This window comes from Capricornis sumatraensis, unplaced genomic scaffold (genome assembly GCF_032405125.1).
Source record: "Capricornis sumatraensis isolate serow.1 unplaced genomic scaffold, serow.2 scaffold10, whole genome shotgun sequence".
Classification (NCBI taxonomy): domain Eukaryota; kingdom Metazoa; phylum Chordata; class Mammalia; order Artiodactyla; family Bovidae; genus Capricornis; species Capricornis sumatraensis.
Window position 1 is genome coordinate 498656 of NW_027184621.1, and position 13414 is coordinate 512069.

Here is a 13414-nt window from a genome sequence, read left to right on the forward strand (position 1 = left end):
CGTGCTCTTTTTCTTGATTCAAGTACAGAGTACAGGTTTATTTCCTTCATAGTTCTGTCTCTCTCTCTCTGTGTTTTTTTTTTTTTTTAATTTCTTTGTGTATTACATGTCATAATGAATATATGAAAAAAATATGTGAGATGCCTTAAAACCATACATAAGTTAGTAAAACTACCCAAGGCAGAGTGTAAGTTTAGATATGTCTTTAAATAATTAACTTGAAAGCAAATTTAGCTATTTCCTATCTAGTCTTCATGTACAAATATCATAAGTGAATTATTTTTTAAATTCACAGTCAGTCTTAGAATCGCCTCTCTATATAACATAGCAACTGTTTCTTTAAGCTAATATATTTCTAACCACATAAGTCCCTATCAAGTCTCAGTGTGACCAACGGAATTGTCATTTTTCTCATAATTTTTCAGCTCATCATCTTTGAAATTTATAAAGTAAATAATTTGGGCTCTATGATTTGAAAGTTAATTAAGTTCTCTGATTTTCAAGTCCACTTTTACTTCCACATAGAGGTTTTAACACATTGAGGAGGGGAAATTAATTATACTTCTCTTCTGAAAACATCTTTTGGTACCAAATCCTTCATGTGGCCTTTTTCATCTCTGTGTTTCTCAGAGTGTAGATTAAGGGATTGAACATAGGAGAAATTATGGTATAAAAGAGAGAAAATATTTTGTCTTCAGGGAAAGTGGCAGGGTGTCTTACATAGACAAAGATTGATGGTCCAAAAAATAAGACAACCACAGTGATGTGAGACCCACAGGAAGAGAGGGCTTTGTGTCTTCTTCAGCTGAGTGACTTCTTAAGGTGAATAATAAAATGACATAGGACCCAAAGAAGAATACAGAGGTTACTAAGGCAACCATTCCTGAATTGGCAACCACAAGGGCACCAGTAACATATGTATCAGTACAGGCAACTTGCAACAAAAGAAAAATGTCACAATAGTAGTAGTCAGTTTCTTTGGGGCCACAGAAGGGCAAACTGATTATCATAGAGAACTGAGAAAAGGCATGGAGAGCCCCACCAACTCAAGCTGCCAGGATGAGGAGATTGCACCTTGTTCTGTTCATGATAATCATGTATTGGAGACGCTTGCAGATGACAACCTAGTCGTCAAAGGCCATGAGTGTAAGGATGCAGATTTCAATCATTCCTAAGAAGTGCAAGGAAAAGACGTGTAACATGCATTACCATAAGAGATGGTTTTTCTTCCCAGGAGCAGGTCACTGATCCGTTTAGGTGTCACACAAGAGGTATAGCAGATGTCCATAGAGGATAAGTGGCTGAGAAAATAGTACATTTGTTGGTGAAAAAAACGACCACATCGGATGAAGACAAGGATCAGAAGGTTTCCCACCAAGATGGCAATGTAACAAAATAAGAAGAACACAAAGCAAAATATTTGTATGTTTTGGTTGTAGGAAAGTCCCCCCAAAATAAATTCTGAGATGTTCCTCTGACTTTCTACATATTGTATGCTATCTACAAATAATTGAGTATCTTTAAAAAATAAAATGAAAGAAAATATTTACAATATGATCACAATCATATAAAAGCTGCTAACAAGCCATTAAAGTTAATTTTAACAAATTACCAAAGCTTTTTAATAAATTAATGATATTATATTTTTCTTAGGAATCATAGATCATCTCTTCAGCATTGTTTTCAAATATTCTGTTACATAGGTAATAATAAAAAAAAATTATTAAATTTTCAAAATATAATTGTTTAGGCTTCCCAGGTGGCTCTAGAGGTAAAGAACCCATCTGCCAATGCAGAAGACACAAGAGACATGGGTTTGATCTTTGGGTCGATAATATCCCCTGTAGTAGGAAATGGCAACCCGATGCAGACTTCTTGCCTGGAAAATTCCATGGACAAAAGAACCTGGAGGGCTGTGAGTCCATGGGTCCACAGTGAGTCGATTGAGCACATGGTTTACAGTACAGAACAAGCATTACAGAAATTCTTTGACTCATGGTGGTTCATGTTGCAACTTTATTGACTTTATGATAGTATGAGAATAGTAAGCATCAAGAAGAAACTCTACTTGAATTTTGATCTTTTCCCTGAGCTAGCTATAGGTGATATGATACTATGTTATAATGCTGGGCCTAAGCAGTGAGTCACAGTAGCCTCCAGTCAGCCTGGTGATTATATAGGTAAAGGACTGATGCACTTACAACCATTTCGTACCAGACAGCCATTTTGTTTTTCACTTTTAGTGAAGTGTTCAATAACTTACATGAGATAGGCTTTGTGTTAGAAATAGGCCTTGTGTTACATTGTTAAAAATAGGCGTTTTGTTAGATTGCTGTTGTTGTTCAATTGCTAAGTCATATCCAATTCATTAGGACCCCATGAACTTCAGCACTCCAGGCTCTCCTGTCCTTCACTATCTCCCTGAGTTTCCTCAAACTCATTTCCAGTGAGTCAGTGATGCCATCTGATCATCTCATCCTGTTTTCCCCTTTTTCTCTTGCCCTCAATCTTTCCCAGCATCAGAGACTTTTCCAGTGGGTTGGCTCTTTGCATTAGGGAGTCAAAGTATTAGAGATGATTTTGCTCAATTGCAGGCTAATGTAAGTATTCTGAGTATGTTTAAGGTAAGCTGGACTAAACTATGATGTCCAGTAGGTTAGATGTATTCAATTCACTTTCAACTTGTATTTTCAGGTTATGATGAATTTATTGGGATGTAATCTCATTGAACCTCATGAAGATCTGAACTATTTCCCAGAGATAAATTATACCATTATTACTTTTAACACTTAAACAACAGTGCTATTAATGCAATTTAATAAAGGACTTTTTTTACTTATACTTTTCAAATGTGTCCTTCAGAAAGGTAATTTTTTTTTTTAATTACATGATGCTTCATTCCACTACCATGATATAGAACATTTTCGTGGATTTGTTTGTAGTCATATGATCATGGAATACAGTGCATGTAATAAAAGTCACCTAAATTCTGAGCTGTTGTGTTTAGGATTATAAGTGTTGTCCTTTGAAATATGAGTGAGGGTAGAGTAAGTACTGCGTATTAAACTTGGGAAACCAATCTTGCTAGCTATCTTATAAGACTAAAATTATTTGAAAATATAGTAAAATTGTCAGTGATTGACATTTTAAAAGAGAAAATTATATCTCATATTTAAATTTAATGTAAAATAATGATAAGGTGAATTTTATAGTCATTAAAATTAACAGTGCAAATAAAGAGATACACTAATTGAAATGAACAAATAATTTGAATTTGGTACTTGTGTTCTCTGCTGGAATAAATTATGGACAGCAAAAATCAGAAAATGATGTCACTTCGATGTAAATGTAAGGCAAACTTTGTGGTCAAGACATGCTCGGTTGTTTTCTGTTGCATGGCTTTTTAATGGATTTGCATGTAATATATTCTTTTTGATCAAGGTAGGACTTAACACTAAGGTGACAAAAAAATGTCCTACTGAGAACACACACTTCTCAGTTTTATTCCAGTCACTCATGAAGAATTAGGTAGTATGCAGGTAGTTGTTTACCTGACTCCTCTGTCAGATGTAGTAGCCATGCTGGGCTCCATAGGTAGATTTTTAATAATACATAACTTTTGATGTAACAAAATGAATAGGTTAACATGTTCACTATTTTCCAAATTGTGTAGCTGTATTGCTAGTGATATTTAATATTATCTTACCTGATAAACAGAGGTGGCTTTAAAGCACATTGCAAAATATGTTGAGAGTAATTCTTTTTTTGAACGTTAGCTCAATATCTTTGTCTACATTAAAAAGGGAAGTATCAACTTAATCATATTGTGTCATTATATCCCTAAGATGCTTTTTTTTAACATGAAGACATTATATCCATAGTCTCCTTTTTGTTAACATGAAGACAACAGGGTTGTATCTTTAAAATTATGTACCATTTATACCATATACTCCATAAAATGGCAATTTATACCATAAACTCCATAAAATTTAATGTTTTGTTATATCTTTAAGTGTATCATCACAATTGCAATTAATAACTAATTTATGAAAAAAATATTATATTGCATTCCTTTGAGTGAAAGTACAAGAAACTAAAGTGCTTAAAATTTATTAAAAATAAATAAGTCTAATTATTATGTAGCCTAAAAGTACTCATCTAATTCAACCATATTAATTTCAGTATTGAATGAATTGATTTAAAATAAAGTAAGTGAATATCCCAAACCGAAGAACCAGTAAACCGTAGCATTTATAAACTAGATCTTCCAAGTCTTACTATGTATATCATTGCCTTCCACAGGAAAGGGGAACATATTAGAAAAGATAGCAGTAAAGGAATTATCATTGTTTTCATCTCATGAAAGGTGACAGGCTCCCAGATCACTTTAAAACATACTATGATAATTATAAGAATACATGCATGATGTAGCATGTCTGTGCTTTGAAATCACTTCACAACATCAAGCTTTCAATCTGAACACTACAGATATTAATGCTTTGATCTTATAAAAATAGGTTATCAGCTCTCTTGAAGGCACTAGCAGAATAATGACCTTCATGAAGGTTAAGACATTGAACACATAAGTGAAGAAAATAAAACATTATTAAGTCAAAAATCAAGTGATGATGCAAAAGCGATAAGGTCAAAATTAGATATGATGAAGATAACAAAATAAAATCGAGAACAAACCACTTTTATCCAAGCATTGGTAAACTTTTGATGTTAGAGAGAGGATATTGGTCATCTAGATGTTTCTGATATTCAGATGTTTAATATCAAGTGAAATAATGTAAACTGAAAGTTAATACTGTTTTGCTTCAGTATATATATGATATATATTTGTACTTTACATAGAAGAGGACATTTAAATCTAAAAAGACCTTCCAGTTTAGATTGCATAATCAATCATTCTTTACGAATCTGGGCAATTGTCACACCTTATTCTTGATGCTTTATATGTTTTACTTTCTTTTACTATTTGTAATGCAATCTTAAGTATAAAAATGATTGTTTTGGATTTATTCATTCACACAAGTTGTTCTTAGTTGTATAGCACAATGTACTTTAAACATGAATTGCAACAACTGCACCTATGATATAGACACATCTTTCCAGGAAACAATGAGAAAAGAACACATGACTTTATAAAACAAAATCCATATATAACAATACTATATCTTTCCTTTACATTCTTCTTTCTCTGAATAAGGGCACAGACATACAGTTCAATGAAATCCCTTGAAATAAACAAAACCCAAACAAAACCCAAATTGAACTTCTGTTGGAAAATTAAAGTCAACTTGGCTATATCACTGGTTACTTGCAAAATTTCTTGATATTTAATTTTAAATAAGGAGTCCATTATTTCATGCTACCAATATTAAGTTAAAAAGTTAATTGCACCTGCTGTAGTACTGCTTAACTGTCCCATTCACCCTTCATGAGGTACTATCAGTGTTGTGAAACTATTCTTCAGGAAGTCAAGTATGTATGTATGTATGTATGTATGTATGTATGTATGTATGTATGTATAATCAGCCGGTGGCTAGCCGTACATTTGCTTAACCTGAGTCTGAAGAACCTAGACAATTCTAGGCAACTGATATTAAAAAATATATATATATAGGAGTTTCTTCAAATATTAGAGTTTGGAGGATCACTGGCAATCTGAAAATGTCATCATTTTAAAATATATTATCCAAAGCACACATGCTGTTTGTAATATACTAGCAAAACAGAACTCATTTTAACACTTACTAAAATGTTTTATATACCACATCAGAATATATGCCCTTAAAGTAACACAGTTAATGCCAAATAGAGATGATGAGCCTAAAACAAGTACTGTAAAGATGATTACCTGCACATAATTTGCAGATGGTCTTCAAGTTAGTTTTAATTTATTCAGGAAAATGTCTTGGTCACACAACTACCCACCCCTCTCTTGCATTTACACAGTTTGCTAACCATTCACTAGCATTTACATATAGACTTAAAATTAAATGTAAGTCTAAAAAGCAGTGATTCAGACAAATCTAGATCAATTCTCTAAAAATATCTTCAAATATTGCTTGAATTTTCGGGAAGAAATATCCGACCATTATACAAAGTGAGTGGTGATTTGAATACCCCTGAAAACTATTCTGTGTTCACGGAGAAACATTTGTTCATTCCACAAGAAGGTGATCTAGGATTTTCAGTACTGATGACTCACCAACACCTGCTCATACTCAAGAGTAAATAAGAACTTTTTTGAAATATCTGCTAAGGCAGCATTCACATCCATGACTTCAGAGTCATCTTTTTGATGCCTGTGCCTGAAAGAAACTTGTTCTACACGAGCTAAATATAATCTGAGAGGAAGCCATAAGAATATTTTGACATAAAAAGTTAAAGAAATTGTTTTCCCAAAAGAATTTCTTAAAGATTCTAACCAAGGAACACTAATCAGTTGTCCAAGATTACATTTCACAGCCTTCTGGGAATTCTCAGAATATAAATGTATTTAACTTTTTGTGTTAGCCAAGCTCTGGGCACTGTCTCTAGAGGTCAGTACTGTTACTCAGATCCAAAGAAGCTCAGTAAATTCTGCCACTTCTGTCTAATATCCTCCTGTGAAGAGCAGAAAGGAACCTAGGTAACCCTTTGGGAGCACCGAGTTTGCTTTGAAGAAGGCCTCTATTTCCAGACCAAAGAAGAAAAGAAGTTAAAGGAAAATCAGGTAGAGCTATTCAGAGTCCCAAATTTTTTTATGAACAAAAGGAGCATAAGATACATTTGAGTCAGTTAACAAATCAATCACCTGTCACTTCACTACTTTCTGGGACCAGCAGCAGCAACCAAAAACAATACAGTACCATGGCTGCAAGGAAGCATTGAGCTGTGAGAGACAAAGGAAAAAGAATAATCTGTGGGACTTCCCTGGAAGTTCACTGGTTAAGACTCTGTGCTGCCAATGCAGGAGACAGGGGTTCAATCCCTGGTCAGGGAAATAAGATCCCACAAGTTTCATGGTGTGGCCAAAAATGAAAGTAAATAAATATTTAAGGAGAAGAATATTGTCAAAATAATTGAAATTAAAAACAAAGTTACTGTTCTTGTTGATAGGTTGGAATAAGCTCCACACTTGTTTACTGAAGTTTTAAATAGCTTAATGAAGTTAGAAACCAACAAAATATATGTATTTTTATTCTCATTACTATTGAGCACTTTCCATTCAGTAGTTTTAGTCCTGCAGGGTGTATACACTCAGAATCATCTGCACAAATGGACCCCAAGGGCAAAGAAGAAGTCAAAAGGAGTTTATGAAGTAGTTTTATATGAATTAAAATAAAAATAAAATATATCAAAGTCTATGCAATGCTGGTAAAGCATGAATTATAGGGAGATTTGTTGCACCAAACATCTATAATGGAAAAAAAAAAAAGTATTCTCACATTTGTCCTCAATTTCTCTCTTAAAAGTAGAAAGAACAAATAAACAAAGAAATAAAGATCAAAGTGAAAAATCAATAAAAGTAAAGCACAAGAAAAAAGCAAAATCAGTTATTTGAGAAATACTCTAAAACTGATAACATCTAGCAAGTTGAATCAGGAGCAAAGGAGAAATGACACATATTATCAATATCAAAAGTGAAATATGATAGCACTATAAATATACAGATATAAAAATGCTAATAAGTAAATAATATAAGTAATTTTATGCCTAAAATTTCAACAATCTGGATAAAAATTTTAAAAATTAGCAGATGATTTGAAAAGACACTTCACCAAAAAAGATATTTGAATGTCAAATTAATGGGTGAAAATTTGCTTAACACCATTAGTTATTTATGAATGCAAATTAAAGCCATAATGAGATAGCAGTTCACCATTCTAATAATGGCTAAAATAGAGAAATGTGACGTATCAAGTATTGAAGAGCATCTTGAACACTCATAAACTTCTTGTGGGGAAGTAAACTGGTACAATCACTCACTTGGCAAACCAATACAATATTGTAAAGTAATTAGCCTCCAATTAAAATAAATAAATTTAAATTAAAAAAAATAAAGTAGCTTGCAGTTTCCTAAAATGTTAAGTGTGCATAAGACCAGCCATTTCACTCCTACATATTTACCTTTCAAGACTATATGCCAAATCAGTAACTTGTACGTGAATGAATGTAGCAGCATTATTTGTAATAGGCAAAAACTGGACCTAACCCAAATGTCTATCAGGAACACAGTGAAGAAACAAATTGTAAAATTTACTTTCATAGGATTTGCATTCATTTCCTCATCAATCAAAAGGGATGAACAATTGATGCATGCAACAATATGGATTAATCTGTAAATAATTATTATGAAAGAAACTAGGAAACACAGAATTTGTACTGTATGATTAAATGTATACAAATACCTAGAGAATGGAAACTTATCTATAGAGACAGAAAGCAAATCAACAGTTCCCAGAGAAAAGGGGTCCAGTAAAGGACAAGAGGGAAGGCTATGAGCACAAGGAAACTCTTTGGAGTGATGGACACTCATTATTTTGATTGTGGGGATGGTTTCAGAGGTGTATACATTTGTCAAAACTGATCAAATTGTGCAGTTTAAATATGTTCAACTTGTGATATGCCAGTAGAAGTATTGAAAGTAACCTAAGATTGAGGGTTAGTAATTAAAGAATGAATATAGAGGAGATCTCTCCACAAAATTGGGAGTCAGCATTGGCACAATTCAAAATTGGAGCACGTTCTGTTGTAGCTGCAGCCAGAACTGCCGCCATCACAGAACAAGCAGGAAGTGTCTCTAGAGAGTAGAAAGGCTAAGGTTGGCCAGAGGATATGCAGAGAATGAATACAGAGAACAAGCTGGATACCGGGTGTCTGTGGTCTGAGGTGTGTATAAACTTTAAATAGACTAGGAAAACAACAACAACAACAACAACTTGGACCTAGACTGGAAGCTGTTGATTGGTGAATGCTCAGATAGAGCACATGGGTTGGAGCTTTGTCATGGACAGGCAGGCACAAGGCTGGGGATGCAAATGTCTGCTCCAATAGAGTCTAACGGTGCAGCAAGGTGATGGCCAAGTTTGTCCTGGGGGCTGTGAACTTGCTGAGAAACTGCACACTTGGAAACAGTTTTGGGAAGTGGAGAAGAAAACAAAACAAACAAATAATTAGTGGTAATAAGAGGACAATGGAGGATGAGATGGTTGGATGGCAAAATTGACGTGATGAAAATGAGTTTGAGTAAGCTCTGGGAGTCGGTGATGGACAGAGAACCCTGGTGTGTTGCACTCCATCAGGTTGCAAATGGTTGGACACAACTGAGTAATCATTTTAGTTCAGTCACTCAGTAGAGTCAGACTCTTTGCAATCCCATGGACTGAGGCACACCAGGCCTCCCTGTCCATCACCAACTCCCAGAGTCCACCCGAAACCATGTCCATTGAGTTGATGATGCCATTCAACCATCTCATCCTCTGTGGTCCCCTACTCATCCTGCCCTCAATCTTTCGCAGCATCAGGGTCTTTTCAAACGAGTCAGCTCTTCGCATCAGGTGGCCAAAGTATTGGAGTTTCAGCTTCAACATCAGTCCTTCCAATGAGCACCCAGGACTGATCTCCTTTAGAATGGACTGGTTGGATCTCCTTGCATTCTAAGGGACTCACAAGAGTCTTCTTCACAACCACAGTTCAAAAGCATCAATTCTTTGGCACTCAGCTCTCTTTGTAGTCCAACTCTCACATCCATACATGACCACTGGAAAAACCATAGCGTTGAGTAGAAGGACCTTTGTTGGCAATGTAATGTATCTGCTTTTAATCTGCTGTCTAGGTAAGTCATAATTTTCCTTCCAAGGAATAAGTGTCTTTTAATTTCATGGCTGCAATCACCATCTGCAGTGATTTCAGAGCCCCTGAAAATGAAATCAGCCACTGTTTCCACTGTTTCCCCATCTATTTGCCAGGAAGTGATGGGATCGGATGCCATGATCTTCGTTTTCTGAATGTTGAGCTTTAAGCCAACTTTTTCGCTCTCCTCTTTCACCTTCATCAAAAGGCTATTTAGTTTTTCTTCACTTTCTGCCATAAGGGTGGTGTCATCTGCATATCTGAGGTTATTGATATTTCTCCCGGCAATCTTGATTCCAGCTTGTGTTTCTTCCAGCCCAGTGTTTCTCATGATGTAGTCTGCATAGAAGTTAAATAAGCAGGGTGACAATATACAGCCTTGACATACTCCTTTTCCTATTCGAAACCAGTCTGTTGTTCCATGCCCAGTTCTAACTGTTGCTTCCTGACCTACATATAGGTTTCTCAAGAGGCAGGTCAGGTGGTCTGGTATTCCCATCTCATTCAGAATTTTCCAGTTTATTGTGATCCACACAGTCAAAGGCTTTGGCATAGTCAATAAAGCAGAAATAGATGTTTTTCTGGAACTCTCTTGCTTTTTCCATGATCCAGCAGATGTTGGCAATTTGATCTCTGGTTCCTCTGCCTTTTCTAAAACCAGCTGTAACATCTAGAATTTCACGGTTCACACATTGCTGAAGCCTGGCTTGGAGAATTTTGAGCATTACTTTACTAGTGTGTGAGATGAGTGCAATTGTGTGGTAGTTTGAGTATTCTTTGGCATTGCCTTTCTTTGGGATTGGAATGAAAACTGACCTTTTCCAGTCCTGTGGCCACTGGTGAGTTTTCCCAATTTGCTGGCACATTGAGTGCAGCAGTTTCACAGCATCATCTTTCAGGATTTAAAATAGCTCAATTGGAATTCCATCACCTTCCCTAGCTTTGTTCGTAGTGATGCTTTCTAAGGCCCATTTGACCTCACATTCCAGGATGTCTGGCTCTAGATGAGTGATCACACCATCGTGATTATCTGGGTGATGAAGATGTTTTTTGTACAGTTCTTCTGTGTATTCTTGCCACCTCTTCTTAATATCTTCTGCTTCTTTTAGGTCCCTACCATTTCTCTCCTTTATTGAGCCCATCTTTGCCTAAAATATTCCCTTGGTATCTCTAATTTTCTTGAAGAAATCTCTTGTCTTTCCCACTCTGTTATTTTCTTCTATTTCTTTGCATTGATTACTGAGGAAGGGTTTTGTATTTTTCCTTGTTATTCTTTGGAACTCTGCATTTAAATGGGTATATCCTTCCTTTTCTCTTTGCGTTTTGTTTCCCTTATTTTCACAGCTATTTGTAAGGCCTCCTTAGACAGCCATTTTGTTTTTGTGCATTTCTTTTTCATGGGGATGGTCTTGATCCCTGTCTCCTGTACAATGTCATGAACCTCCACCCATAGTTCATCAGGCACTCTGTCTGTCAGATCTAGTCCCTTATCTATTTCTCACTTCCACTCTATATTCATAAGGGATTTGATTTAGGTCATACCTGAATGGTCTAGTGGTTTTCTCCACTTTCTTTAATTTCTAACTATTTCACCAAACAGAGCTCAAAACTGAAAATTAATGTCTCCTTTATGAACTTGTGGTGGTTTAGTCACTCAGTTGGTCCCGACTCTTCCAACCACATAGACTGTAACCTGCCAGGCTCCTCTGTTTATGCAGTTTTCCAGGCAAGAATATTTGAGGGGTTGCCATTTTCTTCTCCAGGGAATGTTCCCAACCCAGGGATCCAAACCTGTATCTCCAGCATTGCAGGTGGTTTCTATACTGCTGAGCCACCAGAGAAGAGATTTATGACCTTACATGTTTTTTTCTTTTAATTTTCAATGTGTGTACAGAGAATATAAGCAATTTGACTTGTTCCCGAGTTTACATGTGAATGATTATGAAAATTCTCTTTAGCTTCATAGTTCACTTTGGGTTAGAGAAATTGACACTTGCATTTATTCATTTCAACACCTCTGACATTTATAAAGTGGACAATTTGTGTTCAAATCATTCTCAAAGCCATAGAACTCTATGATTCCAAGCACTCATTTACCCTTACATAAAGTTTTTAACATATAGAGTACAGTTCAGTTCAGTCACTCAGTAATGTCCAACTCTTAATGATCCCATGAACCGCAGCATACCATGCCTCCCTGTCCATCACCAATTCCCAGAGTCCACCCAAACCCAGGTCCATTGAGTCGGTGATGCTATCCAACCTTCTCATCCTCAGTCTTCCCCTTCTTCTTCCCTCAATCTTTCCCAGCATCAGGGTCTTTTCAGATGAGTCAGCTCTTCACATCACGTGGCCAAAGTATTAGAGTTTCAGCTTCACCATCAGTCCTTCCAATGAACACCCAGGACTGATTGAGTAGAAGAAATCAATTATGTTTTTCTTCTGAAAATATCTTTTGACAACAAACTTTTCTAATAGCCTTTTTCATTTCTGTGTTTCTCAGAGTGTAGATTAAGGGATTGAACATAGGAACAATGATAGTATAAAAGAGAGAAAATATTTTGTCCTCAGGGAAAGTGGGAGGTGGTCTGAGGTAGGCAAAGATTGAAGGACCAAAAAATAAGACAACCACAGTGATGTGAGACCCACAGGTAAACAGGGCTTTGAGCCTTCCTTCCAGCTGAGTGACTTCTTAAGGTGAATAATATAATGACATAGGACCCAAACAAGAGAACAGAGGCTACTAAGGCAACCATTCCTGAATTGGCAACCACAAGGACACTAGTGACATAGGTATCAGTACAGGAAACTTGCAGTAAAGGAAAAATGACACAATAGTAGTGGCGAATTTCCTTGGGACCACAGAAGGGCAAACAGATTATCAGAGAGAACTGAGAAAAGGCATGGGCAGCCCCACCAGCCCAAGCTGCCAGAATGAGGAGATTGCACCTTGTCCTGTTCATGATAATCATGTAGTAGAGAGGCTTACAGATAGGAAAGCAGTGGTCAAAGGCCGTGACTGTAAGGACAAAGACCTCGATGATGCCAAAAAGGTGCATGGTGAAGACCTGCAGAATGCAGTTGCCATAAGAGATGGTTTTCCTTCCCAGGAGCAGGTCACTGATCTGTTTGGGTGTCACACAACAGGTATTACAGACGTCCATGAAGGATAAGTGGCTGAGGAAATAATACATTGGTTGGTGAAAAAGGACACTGCATCGGATAGAGACAGGATCAGAAGATTTCCCACCAACAGCGCAACATAACAGAATAAGAAGAATACAAAGCAAAACATCTGTATATTCTGGTCAGAGGAAAGCTCCACAAAAGTGAATTCTGATACATTCCTCTGATTTTCCATATGGTGAATTTAATGTGTATTATTCAAAAATTGTTGAGTACCTGAAAGAAAAATCAGCACATGCATTTGGCTGAAACTCTTACAATAAAATTATAGCAAGTTTACTATAAAATTATAACCATTAACATATCATTGAAGTAAATTCATAAGGTATTTACTGGATTTGTTATGGGAAATTATAGACTTTTTTGCCCCACAGCTTCCTTT

The 13414-nt window shown here is 36.0% G+C and overlaps 2 pseudogenes; both read right to left on the reverse strand.

Moving 5' to 3' along the window:
* Nucleotides 1-597: 597 nt before the first annotated feature.
* Nucleotides 598-2007, reverse strand: LOC138072355 (olfactory receptor 4P4-like; annotated as a pseudogene).
* A 10264-nt stretch (nt 2008-12271) lies between these two features.
* LOC138072363 (olfactory receptor 4P4-like) lies at nt 12272-13207 on the reverse strand (annotated as a pseudogene).
* Between the last annotated feature and the right edge of the window lie 207 nt (nt 13208-13414).